The 25,688-nt window shown below is 36.7% G+C and overlaps 1 pseudogene; it reads left to right on the forward strand.

Moving 5' to 3' along the window:
* LOC115852390 (large ribosomal subunit protein eL8-like) overlaps window positions 1–23,395 on the forward strand; it is a 32,118-nt pseudogene extending 8,723 nt beyond the window's left edge.
* The last annotated feature ends 2,293 nt before the right edge of the window (window positions 23,396–25,688 follow it).

The raw sequence follows: 25,688 nt of genomic DNA on the forward strand, positions 1-25,688 counted from the left end.
TGGCTGAGTAATGTTCTACTGTATATATTTGCCACATCTTCCTTATCCATTCATCTGTCAATGGATAGTTAGCTTGCTTCCATGTCCTAGCTATTGTAAATACAGTTGCAATTACCATTGTGATACATGACTGTTTTTGAATTATGGTTTTCTCAGGGTAATGCCCAGTAGTGGGATCGCTGGGTCGTATGGTAGTGCTATTTTTGGTTTTTTAAGGAACCTCCATACTGTTCTCCATAGTGGCTATATCAAGTTACATTCCCACCAACAGTGCAAGAGGGTTCCCTTTTCTCCACACCCTCTCCAGCATTTATTGTTTGTAGAATTTCTGGTGATGTTCATTCTGACTGGTGGGAGGTGGTACCTCATTGTAGTTTTCATTCGCCTTTCTCTAATGATTAGTGATGTTGAGCATTCTTTCTTGTGTTTGTTGGCAATCTGTATACCTTCTTTGGAGAAATGTCTATTTAGGTCTTCTGCCCATTTTTGGATTGGGTTGTTTGTTTTTTGGATATTAAACTACATGAGCTGCTTGTAAATTTTGGAGATTAATCCTTTGTCAGTTGCTTCATTTGCAAATATTTTATCCCATTCTGAGGGTTGCCTTTTCGTCTTGTTTATGGTTTCTTTTGCTGTGCAAACGCTTTTAAGTTTCATTAGGTCCCATTTGTTTATTTTTGTTTTTATTTCCATTTCTCTAGGAGGTGGGTCAAAAAGGATCTTGCTATGATTTATGTCACAGAGTGCTCTGCCTATGTTTTCCTCTAAGAGTTTTCTACTGTCTGGCCTTACATTTAGGTCTTTAATCCATTTTGAGTTTATTTTTGTGTATGGTGTTAGGGAGTGTTCTAATTTCATTCTTTTACATGTAGCTGTCCAGTTTTCCCAGAACCATTTATTGAAGAGGCTGTATTTTCTCCATTGTATGTTCTTGCCTCCTTTGTCATAAATTAGGTGACCATATGTGCATGGGTTTATCTCTGGGCTTTCTATCCTATTCCATTGATCTATATTTCTGTTTTTGTGCCAGTTCCATACTGTCTTGATGACTGTAGCTTTGTAATATAGTCTGAAGTCAGGGAGCCTGATTCCTCCAGCTCCAATTTTCTTTCTCAAGATTGCTTTGGCAATTCGGGGTCTTTGCATTTCCATACAAATTTTGAATTTTTTTGTTCTAGTTCTGTGAAAAATGCCATTGGTAGTTTGATAGGGATTGCACTGAATCTTTAGATTGCTTTGGGGAGTATAGTCAGTTTCACAATGTTGATTCTTCCAATCCAAAAACATGGTATATCTCTCCATCTGTGTCTCATCTTTAATTTCTTTCATCAGTGTCTTATAGCTTTCTGCGTACTGGTCTTTTGTCTCCTTAGGTAGGTTTATTCCTAGGCATTTTATTCTTTTTGTTGCAATGGTAAATGGCAATCCTACCTCAAGAAACAAGAAACATCTCAAATAAACAACCTAACCTTACACCTAAAGCAATTAGAAAAAGAAGAGCAAAAAATCCCAAAGTTAGCAGGTGAGAAGAAATCATAAAGATCAGATCAGAAATAAATGAAAAAGAAATGAAGGAAATTATAGCAAAGATCAATAAAACTAAAAGCTGGTTCTTTGAGAAGATAAACAAAATTGATAAACCGTTAGCCAGACTCATCAAAAAAAAAAAAAAGGGAGAAGACTCAAATCAACAGAATTAGAAATGGAAAAGGAGAAGTAACAACTGACACTGCAGAAATGCAAAAGATTATGAGAGATTACTACAAGCAACTATATGCCAATAAAATGGACAACATGGAAGAAATGGAGAAATTCTTAGAAAAGCACAACCTTCTGAGACCGAACCAGGAAGAAACAGAAAATATAAACAGACCAATCACAAGCACTGAAATTGAGACTGTGATTAAAAATCTTCCAACAAACAAAACCCCAGGACCAGATGGCTTCACAGACAAATTCTATCAAACATTTAGAGAAGAGCTAACACCTATCCATCTCAAACTCTTCCAAAATATAGCAGAGGGAGGAACACTCCCAAACTCATTCTACAAGGCCACCATCACCCTGATTCCAAAACCAGACAAAGATGTCACTAAGAAAGAAAACTACAAGCCAATATCACTGATGAACATAGATGCAGAAATCCTCAACAAAATACTAGCAAACAGAATCTAACAGCACATTAAAAGGATCATACACCATGATCAAGTGGGGTTTAACCCAGGAATGCAAGGATTCTTCAATATATGCATATCAATCATTGTGATACACCATATTAAAAATTGAAGGAGAAAAACCATATGATCATCTCAATAGATGCAGAGAAATCTTTCAACAAAATTCAACACCCATTTATGATAAAAACCCTGAAGAAAGTAGGCATAGAGGGAACTTACCTCAACATAATAAGGGCCATATATAACAAACCCACAGCCAACATCGTTCTCAATGGTGAAAAACTCTAACCATTTCCTCTAAGACCAGGAGCAAGACAAGGTTGTCCACTCTCACCACTGTTATTCAATAGAGTTTTGAAAGTTTTCACCACAGCAATCAGAGAAGAAAAAGAAATAAAAGGAATCCAAATTGGAAAAGAAGAAGTAAAGTTGTCACTGTTTGCAGATGACATGATACTATACATAGAGAATCCTAAAGATGCTACCAGAAAACTACTAGAGCTAATCAATGAATTTGGTAAAGTAGCAGGATACAAAATTACTGCACAGAAATCTTTTGTATTCATATACACTAATGATCACATAGAATTTTAATTCTACACTAACATGTGGGGTAGAAATGTAAGAAGAGAGAAAATGGAAGAAGTATAAGAGAAAGTAAGAGTAAGGTATTAGGGGGCCATTGGTAGACTGAAATATTCACATAAAGGAAGACCTCCTTATCCCACACCTCTTAATCCAGAAAATGCATTTTCTGATAAGTCATCCAAAACGTATGAGGGAATGTAAGCGTACAATGTTTATTTTTAAAGTAAATTTCTTCAGTTCTTGGAGGAATTTTCCAATGTTTACAAGAATCACTTATTTACACACCTCTAATTATGTAACTATAACCATAAAGTCCCCTAAATTAATGTAAAATATTTTAATATAATCATATTTAACTTTTATTCATTGTTCATTGTGCTGTTTTGAATTTCTTACTTTTATCACTAATTTCTTCCTCAGACCCTCCCTATGAAGACATAATAGGCTCTTTTACTATGTCTGTTTTTATAGACGAGAACACTGAGCCATGGTGTAGATGAGGAACTTACTCAAAATGGTAAAGAAGTCTCTAGGAATAGACTTGCACATATAAATGTATTAGAAGATGGAGAACATTATTAGATCCAAGAAATTTGACAGTGCTACAATAGTATTATATAATACACAGTCCATCTAAATAAGTGGGTGAACTTTGGAGACTTAGTAGAGTTTGTCCTTGAACTTGGTTAGGCACTAGATTTCTTTTTCTACTGTGATTGGGTTATTAGAAAGGGTTGTTTCTTAGAATAAACCACTTTGTCACATTCAGTGAAAAAGTTGACCATCCAGTTTTTTCTTTTAATTTTTTTTTTGTTGTTGTTGTTTTTGGTGAGGTATACTTGTTGGAAAAATAGACACTCAGAATACCCAGTGCTTGGTCACACCCATTCAAGAGCAAATGGGATAGCTCTTCACTTTAGAAAGAAGGACGTCAGCAGAATTTTCCCAGGGGTTCTAATCCAGGTAGGCTGAGCAGTGAGTGGTGCATTCATACACTTATTCGTCAAATAATGTTTGGATACCTATTATACATCAGACACTCTTTTAAGTATTAGGAATAAAAATATGCATAACATTAAAACCTTTATAATTGCCATAGCCTGTTCCCTTAAAGAGCTCAGTTCACTGAGGAGATGAACTTGGAAACAGGAGGATGATCGGAGACTGAAGAATATGTAACGTTACCATGAGGGACTTCCCTGGTGGTCCAGGGTTTAAGACTTCATGCTCCCAATACAGGGGGCATGGGTTTGATCCCTTGTCAGAGATCTAAGGTCCCGCAAGCTGCCCTGGCGTGACCAAAAAAAAAAAAAAAAAAAATAGCCTTACCACGAGAGCTGGGGTGGCAATGAGAAGTGGAAAGCATTTCAGGTAGTCTGGACTGTATGGGAAAAATGCACTGATGAAAAACTATGTAAAACGACTAGAGATCAGTTAGAAAGGATTCAGGGTGATTTTGGAGATGACTTATCTATTACTGACACTAGACATGACATTCTAGGGCCCCATCTGCTATTGTCCTATTATATATATTCAAGACAGCTTCCTTTCTCCAATACTCCCTACCACCTAAACAAACCTGGAACAGCTTCTTCCCTTCCCCACAGCCCCTTTGGTTAGAATATGCTATATTCAATCAGGGCTTACTATGACTCAGGCAAAGAGCTACGCACTTTCATTCGTTACCTCATTCATCTTTAGAAAACTTCTACAAAGTGGTTTTCTTTATGATGACTCTTTCACCAACAATGCAATCCTAAAGAAGAACATTTCAAGATGTCTTAGTTAATAAATAGCGCAACTGGGACTCAAAACCACATCTATTTAACACTAAAGTCTATGTTCTTAAATTGTCACTCTTCTGCCCTCCCTAAGAAGAAGCTAAGCCTTTTGTGATATTTCCTCTTCCAGTCCTTGTAAAAATGCAAATTGTGACTATTACAGGTGAACGATTTCACAGAGTGAGTGGACAGCCTTAGTGTTGATGCTTGGAGAAGGTAACAAATTCTTTTTTCAAAAATAAACATGTTGGTTATTTCAAACCAATTTTATCTGGTTAAAATAAAAGGGGGTGCTCCATAGTGTAAATATCTTTGTATCGCACACCCCAATGAAGAGAAAGGACTCTGCTTCCCATGAGTCCTCTTCACCCACAAGAATGCACATGACAATTTTTATCTCATGCTCCTTATTATCTAGTAGATATCATCTATTATTCTGTTGTAGAAACATACACATAAATTACAGATATAAATACAGATAGTCTATTTATATATATATATATGTATATATATATATAGTCTATTTTTATACTATACCTTATTATATGATAGACATATGCCAGAGACTCAAACAGCAATGCTTCACTTTTGGGTTATCTTGCAATTCAAAACCTCAAAAACTATTGAAGATTTGCAGTCAGCAAATCAGTATGGAAAGAAAAGGAGACCTGAGTTTTGGTTTCAGATCTTCAACTAACTAACTCTGTAGGTGGTTACTTTGAGCGTCAATTTCCTAATCTATGGGATGTGGAGAATACACAATTTCTAACGTCTTTTTCAATTTCCAGAGTGCAGTCATTCTAATGGTTTAGTGGTTTCCATGCCCTGGTTGTTAAAAAGCAACTCAGAGGCCTTTCTGTTAGTATAGCTGATGAGCAGTTAATTCTTTTCTTTAATCTTGGCCAGAATGGAGTAAGTCGCTAATGTCTAGTAAATCTGAAAGAATGAGAAACAAGACTGGGTTTTAATGGGTAAGGAACAACCTAGATGATCCAAGTCTGATATGGGTCCGGGAATAAGCTTCCTGGTGGTTAGGAAGAAGAATGAGGACAACAGGGAAAATTATAAAGCTCTGCATACAGTGACTTGGTCCCAGATTGATCCTGAAGCTTCCACTCGGTTGGTGAAACGACAGTGCTGCCTTGAGTAGCCAGACAGGGAGCAACCCGGATGTCTCCATGTGCCTGCAGAGATACTAAGTAAACTCATCCGTAGAAAATGAAAGGAAAATTCAATTTAATTGAATGGCAACTCCCTTTCAATGAAGAGGGAGAAAAGCAGACATCCTTAGGTCTCTCAGTCATATCCTGAGGGGAGGGTTATTTATAATCAGTCAAGGCAGGATTTTCTATCTTTAGGCTTTGGAAAAAGTGCAATGTAAATGAAAGATGAGCCTCCTTTCTGTCACGGGGATAATATATGCTACAGTTTGCAGAAGTTGATGGAGCAGTTTGAAAGAAGTTATAATTGACTTGAGCCAATAGCACACAAAGCACAGCTCCAGCTTCTACTGCTACCAGGTAATTATTTGATACATTTCAGGCTTGGTGAACAATCTTGGGGGCCATAAACAAGTACTGAGTTCAGTCTCATTCTCTGCAGAGCTCACAAACAGGGTTTATCTCCCCTACGTAAAAAATGTTAGACGTGCTTCCTTACCGTGTACAAAGATGTAATTCAGCAGCCTGAGAACACATGAAACTCAGGTTGGCGGCAGATGCTCAAGCAATTTATAAATAGCACCACAAATCCTTCCTTACATTTCAGGCTTTGCATTAAGGTAGGTTCTTGTTATTTTGTGGTGGTTTTAGAAAGTGACTATCATTTCCAAGTTAAGCTTTAAGGAGCACACTGGTCGATCATTTAGTTTAGAGTTCATGTTCAGGGAGATGAATTGATTCACTACTTCACAAACACTGGAAAGAAACAAAATGCTTTGGTAAAAACAGCAAATTACAGACTGTTACAGGTGAGTGATTTCACTAAGTTAAATGGAAAGTGAGTGCCCATGCCTGGTGAGAGCAACAAATTCTCTTGTTCCATTTTATGGAAATGCTTTGGTAAGCAAACATTTAAAATTATGCTTTTGTATATGCTAACTATGAAGAGTCTATCTGTCACTCCAAAATGATTTGAAGTTTACAACATAGGAAATAACAGTAAAATGAATATAGTAGACACAGTATGTGAGAACCAAGGGAGAAAGGAAAACTCAAATGAGTCAACTTAAGGGTCCAGGGAGTTAGTGTGACCAGCGTTAAGTTGGGCACTGAGCTTTCTGGCACCTGGGTAGTGTTTATTCACTGTCTACTCTAGACCCAGCTCTGAACTGGCTTTGTGCTACTGGGGAAAAGCTAAAATGCTATTAACAGCCGTTTAGCTCAAGCCTTCTCTCTTTGTCTATGTGTAAACATTTGGCCATTTCACTCTTTATAAACACTTTCACTACAAAGAGTGTGATTGCAATAAACCATGCAGTGCACTAAACACTAAATATGTGTTATTTTAGAAAAATATTTAATTTTTTCAATGGTTAATACATGACATGGCACGACGTTCAAAAACATAGAGCAGCATGCGCAAAACGTCCCCCTTACTCCTGTATACCCTTACCTACCCAGTTATCTCTCCAAGTACCAGGTCTTTTTTTTTTTCAGTATATTTCGCAGAAGTAAGTATATACATGTGTGTGTCTATAGTCCATTAATTATTTTACACTAATGGTGGAATCTATATACATATTCTGAACTTTGCCTTTTCCATTTAAATTTACATCCTGAGGAGTGTTCCAACTGCTACCTGGGGAGCTGCCTCATTCTCATTATAAGACTAATTATTATATCATGGTGAGACAGCATAGTATGGTGGTCAAACTCTGAACTTGGAATACGTTTCTCCTGAATTCAAATACCAGTCCTGTCACTCAATATATGTGTCATCTTGGGCATGTTACTTAACTTCTTGTCTCATATGTAAAATGGGATAGTAGTAGTATTGTACAGTAGTAGTATTGTTGGGAAATTATGTGAGGTAGTATATGTAATGTAGAGCACTTAGAAGAGTATGTGGTTCAACCAAAGATATATATAATTATTTATTCACTTAGATATTTTGAAATTTTTGTATTGATTTGTATTAATGTTCTTTAAACGTTAAGGGCCATACCTTATTGCTTAAAAAAATTTTTTTTATTGAGGTATAATTGACATATGACATTATATTTGTTTCAGGTGTACAAATAATGATTCAATATTTGTATATATTGTGAAATGTTCACAACAATAAGTCTAGTTAACATCCATCACCATATGTAGTTACAAAATTATTTTTTCTTGTGATGAGAAATTTAAAGATTTATTCTCTTAGCAAATTCCAAATATACAATACAGTAATATTAACTATAGTCACTAGGCTGTACATTACATCCCATGACTTATTTTATAACTGGAAGTTATAAACCTTTTGACTCCCTTCACCCATTTCACCCACCCCTCTGGCAACTACCAACCACCAATCTGTTCTCTGTATCTAGGAAGTAGGGGATTTTTGTTTGTTAGTGCTTTTTAGATTCCACATATAAGTGAAATCATATGGTACTTGTCTTTCTCTGTCTGACTTATTTCACTTAGCATAATGTGCTTTAAACATTAAAGACCATAGTTTATTACTTTTCTATATTTTATTTTTGTCTTTATCTTTATGATAATTTTTACCATGTAGACATTTTTGGGTTTATATATTTCAAATAGTCAGCTTTTGCAATTATTTTTCCTGGATTTTGTATCTGATTTAGAAATGCCTTTTCTACTAGTACACACACTGTAATTTCATGGTTCTACTTTTCACACTTAAAATTTGGGTCCATCTAAATTTTATTGCAGAGTGATACAGTGATTCAGTGTTGGTTAGATGGCTAACCAATTCCCTCATCACCATTTACTAAATAATTTCTATTTTTTCTATTGATAGAAATACCCTAAAACAAAATTCTTCATGTATTTGGTTCTATTTATGTATTCTTTCTTTGATCTATCGATCCATTCACAATAAGACACTCTAGTAATACATTAGGCTTTATAATGCAATTCATTAACCTCACTCAGATATTATGTGGATAGTTTTCCTTGTTGATTTTTCTGTATCAACTTTAGAATTTGCTTGTCTGTTTTTTTAAGGCCTAGTCATTTTCTTGGGAAAGTTATAAATTCACAGGTTAAATTAGAAAGAGTTGGTAGCTTGATGACACTGAGTTTTCTTATCTAAGATTATGATATATATTTTCTTTAAGTCTTTGGGTACCTAAGTAGTGTTTTAAAGTTTTCTTAATATGGGTTTTCATATTTCTTATAACATTTGGTCTTTGATAATTTACTTTCTTTTTTGTAACTGTTGCTTTCATTATACCGACTGGTTCTTGTTTTAATATATGATACAGATATAGCTACCGATACATAGATTCTACTGATTTGATTACTTCTAATGATTTTTTGAGTTTCTTGAGTTTTCTGAGTAAATGATCATATCATCTGCAACTGATGATACTTGTATCCATATCCTTTCCACTTTTTATACCTCAATTCTTTTTCCATTGATAGTGGTCATCTCAGTTTTCAAGAGGAAACTTTCCACTGCTTCTCACTTTGTGTAATTCAGGCCTTTAGTTTGATAAAGACATATTAAAGGCTTATCTTTCTCTTACCATGGTTTAAATTTTTTTCTTATAAATAATGGGTGTTGAAATTTTTACTTTTGAACAAATTATTATAGTGAATTATGTTAATATATTTTTATCAGTGAGTCATACTTATACTACAAGAATAAAGACCACTAGATTATTTTGTATTATTGTACTCTTAATGTGCTGCTGAATTTCTTCCACTAATAGTCTGTTGAGAATTGTTTTGAATACACTTTTAGGTGGGTACTTTTTTGATCATTGCACATATATAAGTTAAATTCCTCCTAGACCTACCATTTTCAGGAGACTCGTGGGAATAAGGGCACTAGCCATGTTTTAGGCTAGCAGAAATTCTTTTATGATGTATAATTTTATATGAGAGTGAACTTAGTGCTATTCTTCCCAATCCCTCAGATTGGTAGCAGCAGCATTGCTCATCAGGCAGTGTATGTCTCCTCTCACTTCTCCATTGGCAGACCGCTTCCTACAAATAGGTGTATCTGCGTGATGTCGCTTACTGTCCACTTTTCTTTTATCCTCTTTGTATCAGCGTGGATTCAGGGCAGCTTCCACCTCCACCACAAGTCTGCTCTCCTCCTTCCATTCTTCAGTTGTTGGTTGCTTTCTCAAGGTCTGCATCTTGGTCCTCTCTGCTTCTTCAGCAACCTTGTGTGACCTTCCCTTCCTCTGCCCGCCCTTTCCTCATAGTTTGTTCTCTGGCAGGAAAGACGTCTCTTGGTTTCTTTAGCTGTGAATGTATGCACTGTATTTGTCCTCCTGGATGTCTGGTTAACATCATCTTCACCACCATGGTCAAATCCCAAGAGCAATATTTTTATTGTTATTAAATCCTAATTCTGACAACCAATGTGGGTGTGGGCACATGACCTTGTGAAAGAAATATTTCCTTTTCCCTGTCGGTATGAGAAGCCAAGGCTCATCATTTCCCCTTTTCTCAGTCATATAATATTGTACATTAAAGAAAAAGATTGCCACATTCATCATTAAACAGTCAGCTCTATCTCCATCTTCTGCTCCTTTCCTGCCCTGGGACTTCTGTCAGGGGAGAAATCACCTCCCCTTGTCCTTCTTCGCCACTGATTTGGCTATTTCTAGCCTGCATGCAATATTTATAAGATAAAATGTCAGTGGAATTTGATCTAACTCACCCTGTAAAGAATGTCACCAGAAACTGGACAAATACTTTCTCAGGCCCTTTCATGCCTGGCAGCATCTACATTGTCTGAGATGCACATCCACTCTCTTCCTTTTCCAGAGCTTCCTTATCTTTCAAAGCTCAGCAAACATCCTGTCCTTTTAAAAAGACTTCTCTGACTGCCAAGCACACAGAGAAGCCTCTCTTCTCTGAGTTCTTTAATTCCTTCTTTCCTTTCTTCTATGGTGATATGCTGAGGGAGCTAAAAACATGCATCTAGAGACAGACTGCATGCACTGGAGTCTCAGTTCTGCAGCTCACCAGCTGGAGAACCTTGAGGACTAAGCTCTGTGTTCTAATCTAAAATAGAGGACAATTGTACAGTATTTCTTTAAAAAAATTTTAGTAATAAAGATGGCTTTATACACTTGTTATTAGCTTAATTAAATTAACAAATGTTACTGATAGATAGGAAGCATTATGTAAGTGCTAACAGTTATTTATAAATATTTATTTTTTGCATTTAGCATTTAGCACCACTATGTACCAAACACTGCTAGGTGCTTCAGCCAGTGCTTTTTCTTGGAGGAAGATGTGGTTCCAAAATTCTTTTTTGATAAATTGTATGGTATGCCTATGTTTAAAAATAACTTTATTGTTATTTGTACAAGAAAAAGTACGTATTTAAAGAGCACAGTTTGATGAACATTGGTAGGTATATACTCCCATAAAACACCACCACAATGAAGATAAAAAATATTTCCATCTCTCTTAAAAGGTTCCTTGAGCCCTTTTGCAGTTCTCACTTTTTTTTTGCGGTACGCGGGCCTCTCACTGTTGTGGCCTCACCTGTTGTGGAGCACAGGCTCTGGACGTGCAGGCTCAGCGGCCATGGCTCACGGGCCCAGCCCAGCCACTCGGCGGCATGTGGGATCTTCCCGGACCAGGGCACGAACCCGTGGCCCCTGCACCGGCAGGCGGACTCTCAACCCCTGCGCCACCAGGGAAGCCCCTCACTTTCTTTCATCCATGTCTCTAGGCAGTGATCTGCTTTCTGTTCCTATGGATTCATTTGCATTTTTTAGAATTTATATAAATGAAATTATACCATTCTCTTTGTATCTTTTTTTCCATTTAGCACGACAATTTTGAGATCCACCTAAACTGTTGCATGCATCAATAGTTTGCCCTTTTTATTACTTATAATTATTCCATTGTGTGAATATACCACAGTTTGCTTACTCATTGAGCTGTTGATGGGCACTGGATTGTTTCCAGTGTTTGGATATTACTAATTTAGCTGTTCTGAACATCCATGTACAGGTCTTTCTGTGGTTGCTTTCATGTCTACTGGACTGAAACTCCTGGGTTATATGATAAGTATATATTTAACTTTTCGTGAAATAGGCAAACTGTCTTTCACTGCCCCTGTGCCCTTATTCTTCTTCCTCATATAACTTACCAATATTTGGCAAATAGATGTTGAAGGAATTCCAGGTATAAGGGGAAGCATGCTTCTGTGGCACACAAGAACAAAGAAAACTTTCCAGTTTTCCTTCATCTGTTAGGTCAAAGCCCAAGCAAATCATGATAAGCTCTGTAAGTGCAAGTTACTGGCCCTTCTCATCCACAATTAGAGCCTATGTCTTTCGGGCAGTGTCTGGTACATGAGAGGCTCACAGAATCTGTTTTTTTGAATAACTGTTTGAATAAATGAAATTTGAACAAATATTTATTTTGTGGTCCACCTGTATGTTGATGTCTGAATTTGTTCCTGATAAACGAATAGAGCTGGAACTTGCTTTTAAAAACATAGGTCTTAGAATGATGTATTTATTGATATATGTCCTCTCTCAAAAGATAGCAGTGATACAGAAGCAATTGTGATTCTTACTTTATGTGTTGTCCTTACATTGGCTTGTTTGTGTTCTGTACAGATGTGTCTAAAACCCCAGAGTAGAATATAACTTCTTATAATTCTTTTGAAGGCAGTTATTCTGTATATTTGTCCACCATAGCACTGAAGACACAACTAAGGAATTGCTCTAGGTTGTCATTTTATGTTTGCCAACAGATTGACCGGTAATATCTATGATTTCAAGGCTGTCTGAAATTCATTCATTCAACACTTACTTATTGAGTAAGCACTGTATTGCCAGGTACTATTTTGGGGGATATGGAAACACCAGTGAACAACAAAGGCAAAAATTCCCGCCCCTACAGAGTTTAAATTTTTGTGTCTAGGGGATGGCAGGCAATAAGTAAAATAAGTAAATGAAACATCTGATCCACCACATGGCAACAAGTGCATTGAAGAGAAATGAAGTCGGACGGTATGGTGATGAGGAAGCAAGCCACATAGACATTGGCAGAGAAACACTTCAGGCAGAGAAAGAAGCATCTACGAAAGACTTGAGGTGGGAGAGTCCCTGGCAAGGGGCATCTGGATAACATCAGGGAGGCCAGTGTGACTGAAGTCAGGTGAGGGGCAAGAGGATATGAGCTCAGGTCAGCAAAATCCCAGTGGATGAGGTCAGGTCTTCTTGGTCAGTGTAAATATATCGGGGTTCTCTCTGAGTGAGCTGGAAAGATATGGGAAGATATGAACCGATGAGTGACATAATTTATCTTATTTATTATCATGATCGCTTTGGCTCTAGTGTCGAGAATAGACTGCAGGACAGAAATAGATCCTTAAGGAGACTGGATGGGAGTCTATTGTAATTGTCCAAGGGAGAGATAGTCATAACTTGAACTTGGGTGGCATCAGTGGAGGAGGTGAGAAGTGTGAGAAGTCGGGTGATGTTTAAAGCATGTTATTGCAAAGCCTCTAGACACCGGAGTGGCAGTGTGGAGTGGCCAATGGGATATACAAGTCTGGAGTTCAGGGGAGAAGTACAGAGTGAAGGTCTAAATTTTGGAGTCAGCATGTAAAGATGGGCCAGGGTGATAGTACCAAAGGAATGCAGTAGTTAGGGAAGATGTCCAAGGCCTGAACTCTGGAGGACTCTAATAATAAGAGGTCAGAGAGATGAAGACACATCAGCAAAGGAGACTGAGAAGGAGCAGCCAGTGAAGTAGAAAGAACAGCAGAGTTTAGAGTCCTGGAAAGCAAAAAGTGTTTAAGGAGGACAGACAGGAGGTCAAAGCTGAGGTTTTAAGAGATATGGGGACATATGTATATGTATACCTGATTCACTTTGTTATAAAGCAGAAACTAACACACCATTGTAAAGCAATTATATTCCAATAAAGATGTTAAAAAATCAAATCAAATCAAATCAAAAACAAAAAAAGCTGAGGTTTTTAAGGATGACCAAGGGATAATGGTATGGAAGGGCCCATGATGAGCAAAGAGAGTGTCCACCCCACCTCCGTGGTTGCTAGCACAACCAGACATAAGATAAAAAGTCTGGTAGCTCTTGAGACAGTGAGGACTTTATTTTTAGTTGCAGATAACTACTACTAGAGTTGGCTTAATTAAGTCAGGGATGAGTCTTATCGACTCCTACCTGCTATAGCACTAGAGGAGCAAGCAGTGTTTGCTGGGGCTGTCCATACATTTTGATTTAAAAATATGCTGTGCATAAAAACCAAGGTGGTGCTTCAACTTATGAATAATACAGGTTATGAGTGCCTGGACAACCTGTTGAAAGGGAGAAGTACTGCATTGCTCCCCAGGTTCAAGTCTTACCCCTGTGGTCATGGACTTCAGATGACCTCTTTTGTCTGGTCAGTTAAGTTAAGTTACAGAACCTAAACCAGCAGGGAAAGAAGACACAAAATAAGTCTTCTGAGGATGTAAAAAAGATTTCCAAAATTTTTATTGAGTGTTCCTGGGATGTTTGGGAGTTTAAGGATCTCATGTCTGTTTTAAGAGATTATTTTTGGAATCATAATGAATTTAACTGTGGTCTTTAAAAAAAATATTTTTGTGCCCTAGAAGATGTATTCATCTGAAGAGTATAAGAAGGTCTTTATTTTTTGTTTTAATATTATTCATTTAATAAAATAGCATTTGTGACAGAAATAAAAATATCATCTAATTCTATGTATTTTAATGTACATATCTCAAATAACAAAGGATCTGGACTTCATTGTGTAAGATACTCCCTTGCTCTGATATGGCACCTTTGTTCCATTTAATAAGTTTTCAAAAAGTTTACACACATCAAATGTGATATGCTACCTATGTTTATAAGATACAGTTCCTGATTTTAATCCTCTCTTCAATTTTAAAATTTGTGAAAACTCCAAATCTCCATCAACATTCACAGTAAACAGAAGTAGTTCAAGTGTATCTTCCAAAATTTACTACTTAAAATGAAAAAAAAAGTATGGAAAGAATTTAAAGGATTCCCAGAAATTGCAAAAGGGTTGCAATTCTATTCTATGCTAATGAATAGCTCCTTGAGGAAAATCAGCTCTCTTATTAATATAATATCTGGCTTGCATCTTGCATAAATAAAAACACAAGAACAGGATAGTAGTAATGGAGAAGGGAAGAGGGAGGAAAGAATGGGGGTTTTCTAGCATAATAATCTCTAACAGCCAAGAAATCTAATTAGAAGAAATGTTCATCTCATGAGACTTTCCTCAGGAAAATTCCACAGGAGAAGGCAAAGCCTCATGGGACCACAACAAAAACAGTGAATCAGGTAATTAAAAAAAAAAAAAAGACAACTAAAACAGAATGCATTGACTGAAGGACTCCATTCAGTCAAAACAGCGATTATCAATGGCGTCTCTGGGGACCATTTATGACTTTAACCACAGGAATTCCATCACTTAGTTAATATGTTTTAAAAAGCACTCTTTTGTTCTCATCTGCATGATCAGATTTCTGTTTTTTCCTTTGTTCATTGTCAGTCTGGAAGAAGAGAACATGGCTAATTAAAGACATAAACAGAATCTAATTCTCATTCTATTACATGAATGAGTGGAATGGTTCCTCCTCTATAGGAAATGCCATTTTTGACAATTTTGTTAGCAGTCAGCTTGATACTAAAGTTGAATGTCATTGATTCTCCAACTAAATCTCGTGTGAGTTTTCCAGATCTGGAAACTGAAGCAATGAATTGAAATTATGTAGTAACATTGACCAGTGTCAAGAAGTAAAAAATAAAATGGCAAAATTGTAAAATAATAATAATAATAATAAAAATGTGACTGAGGGCTTTTGGTGGTATTTGTTCTTGTTGTTTAAGGAATCAGTTAGCTACCTTGAATTTGACAAGGTATACCTCGTGTTATCTTTTATGGTACTTTCTTCCCAGATACTATGAGAGAAAAGAGTGGCAAAGGGAAAGCCAGTTTCTTGTTTCTGTTCTGCTTAGTGAAATTTCCATAATTCTGGAGACATAAATCGGCCACTTAGTTGAGTCACACAAATAAGTCTATATAACAAAATAGATATATAAAAGAAAATATTAGGAAAGTGTGAATCATTAAAAATGAAAAGTAGAATCAATGACACAATATTTATTTCTCTAGGTTTCCTAAAATCAGGTACATCAGTGTTTGTGTTGATGAAATTTTTTCTCTGCCCTTCTCATATTAATCAATTTTCTTTTATTTATGACTTGATAAGAACTTTCATAAAATACAAAGTCAATTAGAATTTTTGGTGATATTTTGGCAATAAGATTATTTTTTCCAATTATATGTACCAATTTAGCTAATAATATACTTTTGGAATCCATAAATTCCCACCCACTAATTCTGTTTCTAAGAATTTTTCCTAATTGAATAGCTATGCAGAAAAATATGTAAGAAAAGTGTTTATTTTACCATTTTTATAATACTGAAGATTGGAAACAAACGAAATATTTGTTTTTAATTTTAATATTTTAATTTTATTGGAGTATAATTAATTTACAATGTTGTGTCAGTTTCAGGTCTACAACAAAGTGATTCAGTTATACACATACATACATTCATTCTTTTTAGGTTCTTTTCTCATATAGGTTATCACAGAATATTGGGTAGAGTTCTCTGTGCTATACATTAGGACCCCGTCGGTCATCTATCTTTCATAAAGTAGTGTGTGTGTGTTCATCCCAAGCTCCTGATTATCCCTCCCCTCCACGTTGCCCCTTTGGTAACCATAAGTTTGTTTTTAATATCTATAAGTCTGCCTCTGTTTTGTAAATAAGTTCATTTGTATCTCTTTTTTAAAAATTAGATTCCACATATGAATGATATCATATGATATTTGTCTTTCTCTGTCTGACTTACTTCACTCAGTATGATAATCTCTAGGTCCATCCATGTTGCTACAAATGGCATTACTTCATTCTTTTTTATGGCTGAGTAATATTCCATTGTATATATACTACATCTTCTTTGTCTATTACTCTGTACTCTGGACACTTAGCTTGCTTCCATGTCTTGGCTATTGTAAATAGTGCTGCAATGAACATTTGTATTCTTTCAAATTATGGTTTTCTTTGGATATATGCCCAGGAGTGGGATTACTGGATCATATGATAGTTCCACTTTTAGCTATTTAAAGAACCTCCATACTGTTTTCCATAGTGGTTCTGCCAATTTACATTCCCACCAACAGTGTAGGAGGGTCCCCTTTTCTCCACACCCTCTCCAGCATTTATTGTTTGTAGACTTTGTGATGATGGCCATTCTGACTGGTGTGAGGTGATACTTCATTACAGTTTTGATTTGCATTTCTATAATAATTAGTGATGTTGAACATCTTTTCCTGTGCTCTTTGGCCATCTGTATGTCTTTTTTGGAGAACTGTCTATTTAGATCTTCCCCCCATTTTTTGATTGGGTGGTTTGCTTTTTGACATAGAGTTGCATGTGCTACTTGTATATTTTGGACATTAATCCCTTGTCGGTTGTATCATTTACAAATATTTTCTTCCATTCTGTGGGTTGTCTTTTCATTTTGTTAATGGTTTCCTTTGCTGTGCAGAAGCTTTTAAGCTCAACTGGGTCCCATTTGTTTATTTTTGTTTTTATTAGAAACAAACCAAATATTCTCTTAAGAAGGAATGAGTTACATTTATGGTAGCATAGCCATACCATGGAGTATAATTTAGCCACTATGAAGAGATTGCAGGGTCCAGTCAGCTCCAATCTTTAATTGGCTGCTTGTTCATGTAAATCAGTCCCTCTACAAAGTGTATTGTACTATAGTGTACAACATAAGGCATGCACTAGAAAGGAATCTTGAAAGGATATTGTCAGGTATAAGTAGAAATTCTAATACTTTATTCCTACATCTCAATTGAATCACTCCCTGAGTTGATCACACCCCAGCTTAAAGATATCAATACCTGCATAGATGATCCACCCAAACCTGGATTCCCATTTCCTTGACTTCTTTAGTCCTAGTACGTTTCCAATCACCATACCATGGCCCTGCACTAAAAGTGTTATATCCTAGATATTGTACCATCACCACTCAATCTCACTGTCAAATATCCCCTTTCTACTACTCTCTATTCAGCTAGCTCATTCTACTACACCTAATTCTGAAATTTTCAGACATCACTGAGAATAGTCCATACCCATCTCACTGGCCATCTTTCTCAAGACAGTTAAAAAAAATTTTACTGTGAATTTTCCTAACCTTCTTGTCCCTTTCATGTTAACCTGAAAAAAGATCACCAGTCCTGGTCATCCAGCTTGGGATCTGGACAGGCACATCTGTACCTTTTATCGAGTTTCAGACTTTTAATTTTTTCATAGAAATGACAAAATTTCTATGCAATAGCCTCTCTGTGAAATGAGGTTTCTGCTGCTTATCTGGAATCTCTGTAAAATTAGACTTCAGGAGGAATGTGTATATATATATATATATACACACACACACATATACATATATATATATATATATATACACACACACACACATACATATATATATATATATACACATATATCTTTGAGTTAGCTGGTTTGTCATATATCATTAAATATATTTAAACATGTAAATGACTCTAAAATGACTCTAAACATGTAAATACAAATGACTCTAAAACATGTAAATATAAATAACTCTAAAAGAGAATCTGAAACACACACACACACACACACACACACACACACACACACGATATAGCAAATAAGTAATTACGTTAATGCTATTAGGAACCAAGATTTTCAGTATAAGGGAAAAAAGACATAAGATCAAAATGAAGTAAAAACTAGTTAATCCTAAATCTGAACTGGAAATAATAGTATGAATTCAGGATACATTTTTATGATTTTTTTGCTTATCTTTGTCCACTAAAAAAGCATGGAAACAATGGTCAATCTGTAGCAAGGAACACCTGTTGAATCCAGATTGTGATTTCTAAATGTCATTTGTCTCCACAAGAAACAGAAACACCATGGAGAGTGGCTGATTCCAGGTCTGGGACATAAAATGGACAAGATAAGCCAAGAATAGCATGGCAAATGGCATTATTTTATTCTTTTTTATGGCTGAGTAGTATTCCATTGTGTGTGAGTGTGTGTGTGTGTACACACCTCATCTTTATCCATTCATCTGTCAATGGACATTTAGGTTGCTTCCATGTCCTGGCTATTGTAAATAGTGCTGCTATGAATATTGGGGTGCATGTATCTTTTCAAATTAGAGTTTTCTCTGGATATATGTCCAGTAGTGGGATTGCTGGGCCATATGGTAACTCTATTTTTAGTTTTTTTAAGGAACCTCCCTACTTTTCTCCATAGTGGCTGTATCAATCTACATTCCCACCAACAATGCAAGAGGGTTCCCTTTTCTCCACACCCTCTCCAGCATTCATTAGATGGAAACCTTTATAATGGATGAATCAAGCTGACAACACCCGAATCCACTGATTAATCTTAACCTTTAAAAAGTCTTAAAGTCTTGGAGAGGTGTGTGTGGGGAGAGAACATTTAAAAAAAAAAAAACGCTACATTGGTTCAAAAAATAACATCCAGAGTACGGAAATTCTACAAGACAAAAAACCTGGTTTCTTCAAATAATAAATTGCACCCAGGAAAACGAAAGAGGGAGAGACTGATAGAATTGAAAGAGACTTATGAGATATACCAAATGCCATGTGTGGAATCTTTTTATCCCAATTCAAAAGTATGAACTGTATAAACATTTATGTGACAATATTTATGAGATATTTGGGAGAAATTTGAACACTGACTGGGTATTTGAGGATATTACAAGTTTATTGGCGGTGATTTTGTGCAACAACGATATGGTGTTTATGCTTAAAAAAAGGAAGTGCTTTTATCTTTCTATAGGTGTTTTCTTAAACGTTTATAGATGAAATGATATGGTGTCTTGTGTTTGCTTCTAACTATTCTGGGGCTATAGGAGAAGTGGGTGGGGGGAATAAATAAAACAGGATTGACAATGTGTTGAAAGTTATTGAAACTGGATGATTGAAATTAATGTTTGGGATTTTCCCCTTAAAGTCTGTTTATGACATCCTGGCAGATTTAAAAACTGTGACTCTGTTTGACTCATGCGCCTCGATACTACGAAGCCTTTTAGGGATTATCTGGGTCATGATTATGTTGCTGGGTGGCTCCATTTTCCCTTTGTTATTTAAGAGAGGCTTTAATGTCAGCTAAAAAATATCGGGCCATTCTAATTACCTCCAGGAATCAGAATCTGTAATTAAAAGAAACCACTAACATTAGCCACAGAAGTAGATGGACTTTTAGAAACGAAGTGTGAATTAGAGATCTACCCAAATTGCCACATACCAGATACTTTTAAACTGTATCCATTTCTTCGTGCAGCCAATGCTTGACATGTTAAATTAGGCTTTTAAAGTGTGTACTTTATTTTCATGGATCACTAATGAATAAATACTGGCAAGTTTATTTTAAGCAGTGATCCAAATTTTGTGGAATAACCATACTCATTTTTCTCTTCCCTTAATATCTGGTCTTTGCAAAGCAGAGCAAGTGAAAGGGATTCAGTTTCAATTCTCCTACAGGTTAACCCCTTCCTATTGCTGCTGACCAGACCCAGAGTCTAAAATGGTTGCCCTTCATGGACCAGGGAGGATTGTTATCATTCCAGTTATTTTCAGCATCACTGGAAATTATTGGACCTTCTTCTTAAGATGACACCTCTTAAAACAATTACAATCCCTCCATCAGCCAGCATATGCATATGCTTTCCCACCTTGGTAAGTAATGTGTGATAAGCTTTTTAAAAATTAATTTGTATTTTATCAAAGTAGCAAGCCTATATACTTTCACATGTCCAAAAGTACTAAAAGAATTTTAGCAAAACCCAGTTTTTCCCTCCCCATACTTCCTATAAGGAAAGGCTCGCCCACCAAAGACCACCAGGAGCACACCTGTGGTTGAAAGAGTTGGTTTATTATTCATTGTCATGAGGGAGACCCCACACCATCTGTGGGAAGTCCGACTAAGTAGGTGTTAATTAAACTCACAGGATTTGAGCTTGTATTAGGTGATTTGAGGGAAGGTTTAAGGAAGTGGGTCTTTGCTCTGGATTGGATGCTATCTGCAAGCAGGGGCAATTCTATGGCTATCATCATAAATTGTATCTTTAAGAAGGGGAGACTAGAGTGAGGCTAGAGCTAAATAGTAAAGAGGCAGTGATCACTCATATTAAGCAGGAAAGGGGAGTTTGGTCATTCTGTGGCTTGAACAATCCTCGTGTTCTGTCTGTGTTCAGATGTGATTATGGAGTGGTTTTCTTTTGTTTTGATCCATCACAGGCACAGAATGGCCTTGTCTGACGTTGATGCTCTGTGAAGTTTATGTTCCAGGGGAGGACATCATGCCCGCTAGCTCCCAGGTCTCCTCTCTGTCTCTCTCCTCTCTTCCTCAAGTCCCTATTGGAACATACAGATATCCATCTAGATCATATGTGCATATAATCTCATATTGATTTCCTTTTATGTTAGCTCTTTTACACTGCCATCCCACCCCCACTTCTCTTTACCCCCTTCCTAATAGATTTATATTATAATTTTTAGTTAAATGAATATCCAGTGTTTCTTTGATGCCTTTGCAAATATTATTCACGGTCGGACATCCAGTGGATCATGATGTTTTCCTGCTTTACTTTCTGTCTTTCTTGAGATTGAATTAGTTGCTTTATTTTTTTCATTTATCAGGTTATCTTTGCACTTCTTGCTAATTCTTCTGACCTCCTAATAGCTCCATAGGACAGTTTTCCGTAAGGTCAATGAGATCAGTTGATCTACCCAGACTTTTCTTCCCCTGGAGACTTCTTTGTTCTCCCTGGGCTGGTTTTGCTCCAGGTCTTCTGAACGCTATCATCAGGTTATGTCTTATCTGAACTATTGTCCTTGGAATTTACTAATCTGGAGTTTGATGCTGTTTTCTGGATGTTATGCCTTGCTCTTTCTTGATTTACTCTCTTGGTGTGGAGCACATCCTCCAGTAATTTGATCAGATTAAAGATGGCATCTCTACAGAGGGCATGGAGTGGACAGCCCTCCACATGTCTGTTCCCTGTGTCACACTGCTCCAGGAATGTCTACATCTGGGGCACACTTGTCTCCCTGAGATCTCCCTCCACCATTATCTTGAAGACTTTCATCACTTCCCTCCTGGGTTGTATCTTTTCGGTTATGAATCCCTCATCATCTTTTTTTCTTGGTCTGCTCTTTTTTAAGGTGGAAATCATCTTCCAGCAGCCCCTTTAGCAAGAATGTAATGGAAGTAAATGTTCTGGGAACTTGCGTTAAGAAAATATGCTTTATGCTACCCTGGCAGATGATAGGTAGCTGGAATATAGAATACACAGCTGGAATTAACTTTTCTTCGGCATTGTAGAGTCATGATTTCATTGTTTTGTTGTTCCTTTTGTTGCTATTGAGGAGTCTAAAGTCACTTGAGTTCCTGATTCTTTGTAGGAATTTTTTTTTTACTTTTCTTTCTAGAAAATCATAGGATATAATAATAATGAAAAAGGTTGAAATATGGCAAGAATTACCAAAATGTGACACAGAGATACAAAATGAGCAAATGCTATTGGATAAATGCCACTGATAGACTTTCTCCATGCAGGGTTGCCACAAATCTTCAATTTGTAAAAAACACGCAATCTGCAAAGTGCAATTAAGCAAAGCCCAATAAAATGAGGTCTGCCTGTACTTTGAGGAGCAGCTCTAAGTTGGCAAGTGTGTGTTGACCTAGTTTTCAAAGATCCACCAGAATTTTTTCAATCTAAGAAATTTAAGAATAATTCAGAATTGTGATGGCATCTTAAACCACCCAGATCACTGATACACCTATACCCTTCTGAGTGGTCCTAAACACGAACTTGACAAGGAACTCGAGCATCACTCATAGTGTTGCCCTTTACATATCAGGACAGGACATCAGCCCCAAAGGGGCCTCACCCGCTTTGTCAAATGGCCTGACCACATCTGGCTGCAGCGGCAAAGAGCTATCCTCTGTAAGTGGCTGAAAGTGCCTCCCTTGATTAACCAGTTCACCCAGGCCTTGGACCACCAAAGAGTTACTCAACTGCTTAAGCTGGCCCACAAGTGCAGACTAGATATGAAACAAAAGAAGAAGCAGAGGTTGCTGGCTCAGGCTAAGGAGAAAACTGCCGGCAAAGGGGATGTCCCCACAAAGGGGCCACCTATTCTTCCAGCAGGGGTTAATACAGTCACTACGTTGGTGGAGAAGAAGCTTTAGCTGGTGGTGATTGCAAATGATGTGGATCCCATCGAGCTGGTTGTCTTCCTGCCTGTCCTGTGGCATAAGATGGGGGTTCCCTACCACATTAGCAAAGGGAAGGCCAGGCTGGAGATCCATTCCACAGGAAGAATTGTACCACTGTCACCTTCACACAAGTTAACTCAGCAGACAAAGGACCTCAGGCTAAGCTGGCAGAAGCTATTAGGACCAATTACAATGACAGATACGATGAAATCCACCATCACTGAGGAGGCAACATCCTGGGTCCAAAGTTGGTGGCTTGCATTGCCAAGCTGGAAAAGGCAAAGGTCAAAGAACTGGCCATCAAACTGAGCTAAGTATACACTATTGAGTTTTCTATACATAAAAGTAAAAAAAAAAAAAAAAAAAATTCCTTCAAAAAAAAAGAAAGAATAAATTAAGATCATTTGAAAAGGCTAAATAAACAGATAATTGGCTGATCCCCAGGATGTGTGGAAATAGGAAGAAAATATATTTATTGAACAAGAACTATGTGCTCACCACTATGTATAATGTCAAAATGACCCTGTAAATATTATTATCTCCATTTAAAAAGTGGAGAAACAGGCTCTGAGAAATTATATAACTTATTCAAGGTCTTTTAGCTGGTAAAATGAAAAGGGGTGAGTTAAACCCAGGCCTGTTGAGTTTCCAGTTCATTATTTCCATTATACCTTGAAATTGTCCTAGACTAAAGGAAATTAAATTTTACTATGTGGTATAAATTCCACAAAATGCCTGGTAATGTGATATGTTCCCTACCAGGGAAAATGAACTCTTTGATATGTAACTGAACCCATACCCTTTAAAACCGAAGAGAAAACAGTAGAATTAACCAATTAAAAGTATTAATTTAGTTGAATAAATTAATAAATATTTACAGAGCATTTGATATGGGTAAAAGGTAATATAATGGAGATTGTTTCTACTTTTTAATATGTCTTCAAAATGCAAGATACAAATATAAAAGATAGATGTATATCTAAAGTTTATATTGATAAAAACTACATATTGAACTACATAAGCTATATCAATGTAAACTAAAAATACCATACACAAAAAGGATATGCAAGCTCCAGTATGAAAGGAAATTCTTGATATATAAACCAAAATTAAATCTCAAAGTTCTATCTAGGTTACAAAAATTTATATATATATATATATATTTTTTTTTTTTTTGTGGTACGCAGGTCTCTCACTGTTGTGGCCTCTCCCATTGCAGAGCACAGGCTCCAGACACGCAGGCTCAGCGGCCATGGCTCACGGGCCCAGCTACTCCGCGGCATGTGGGATCTTCCCGGACCGGGGCATGAACCCGTGTTCCCTACATCGGCAGGTGGACTCTCAACCACTGCGCCACCAGGGAAGCCCTAAATATGTATTTTTTTAATCCTTGGTTTACTTAAGATAAATGATACAATTTTTTTTGGATGATGATTTCTGGATACACTGTAATAGAATTAAGATATTTGAGTATTATGTCTTGCCTGAGTACTTAGAGAAGAATCTAGATACCCTTCTTCTCCTTCAGCCTTTGAAAATAGTTTCTAAAATAGATAAAATAAAAACTTTAAAAAGAAGTCATGGTTGTAGCAGATATGAAGAAATAGGACTGACCATACATTAGATAATGTATAATTCTACTTGAACGAGTTAATTATACAACATAGGACAGTTCTGACTTGTCTGGACTAACACGTTTTGTCCTTAGTTTGTGCAAACAATGGTAGAAAGCACAAAGCCACACTTCATCCCAGTTGGCTTGTAACTACTATTTTCATTTGCAAGAGGGCTATGTTTTTACATTCTTGGCTCTGAAGCCAGCACAAATTATGTTCCTTGTGATTAAAAGATGATATTGGCTATCCTTCCCTCAGCCTTGGGGCCACCTTGTCTGGGCTATAAGCATGAGACAAAGCTAATACTCACTCTCTTTTTCATTTCACCATAACCAACAGATTTTATGTTCTCAGGAGGAAAATGGTAATTAGTCTCCCCACTAAGCTAAAGGATGATTAGAGATTTCACTGTTTGTTTATTTAAATACCCTTGAAATTTTTATTAGAGAGTTCCTATGGTTTTAGATTGAAATGAGTTGTGATGGTTTTTACTCTTGGTTGATGTATTAGTTATCTAGGTCTACCATTACAAATACCACAGGCTGGGTGGCTTGAACCACAGAAATTTATTTTCTAACGGTTCTGGAGGTTGGAAGCCCATGATCAAGGTGTCAGCAGGTTTAGTTTCTTCTGAGGCTTCCCTCCTTGGCTAGTAGATGGCCACCTTCTCACTGCACCCTCACATGGTGTGTGTGTGTGCACTCTTGGTATCTCTCTCTAAATGTCCTCTTATAAAGACACCAGTCAGATTGATGAAGGCCCTCTCTAAATACCTCATTTCACCTAAATCATCTCTTTAAAGACTATCTTCAAATATAGTCACATTCTGAGCTATCAGAGGTTGAGACATCAATATATGAATTCTGAAGAACACAGTTCAGCCCATAACAGTTGGAATGCTCATTTTTCAAGACACATAAGACATACTGGAACAAACTCACTTTGGACCTTTTTGACAAAATATTGGCAATTCCACTAAACGTTAGTTGGT

The sequence above is a fragment of the Globicephala melas genome, chromosome 7 (assembly GCF_963455315.2).
Source record: "Globicephala melas chromosome 7, mGloMel1.2, whole genome shotgun sequence".
In the NCBI taxonomy this organism is placed as follows: Eukaryota; Metazoa; Chordata; class Mammalia; order Artiodactyla; family Delphinidae; genus Globicephala; species Globicephala melas.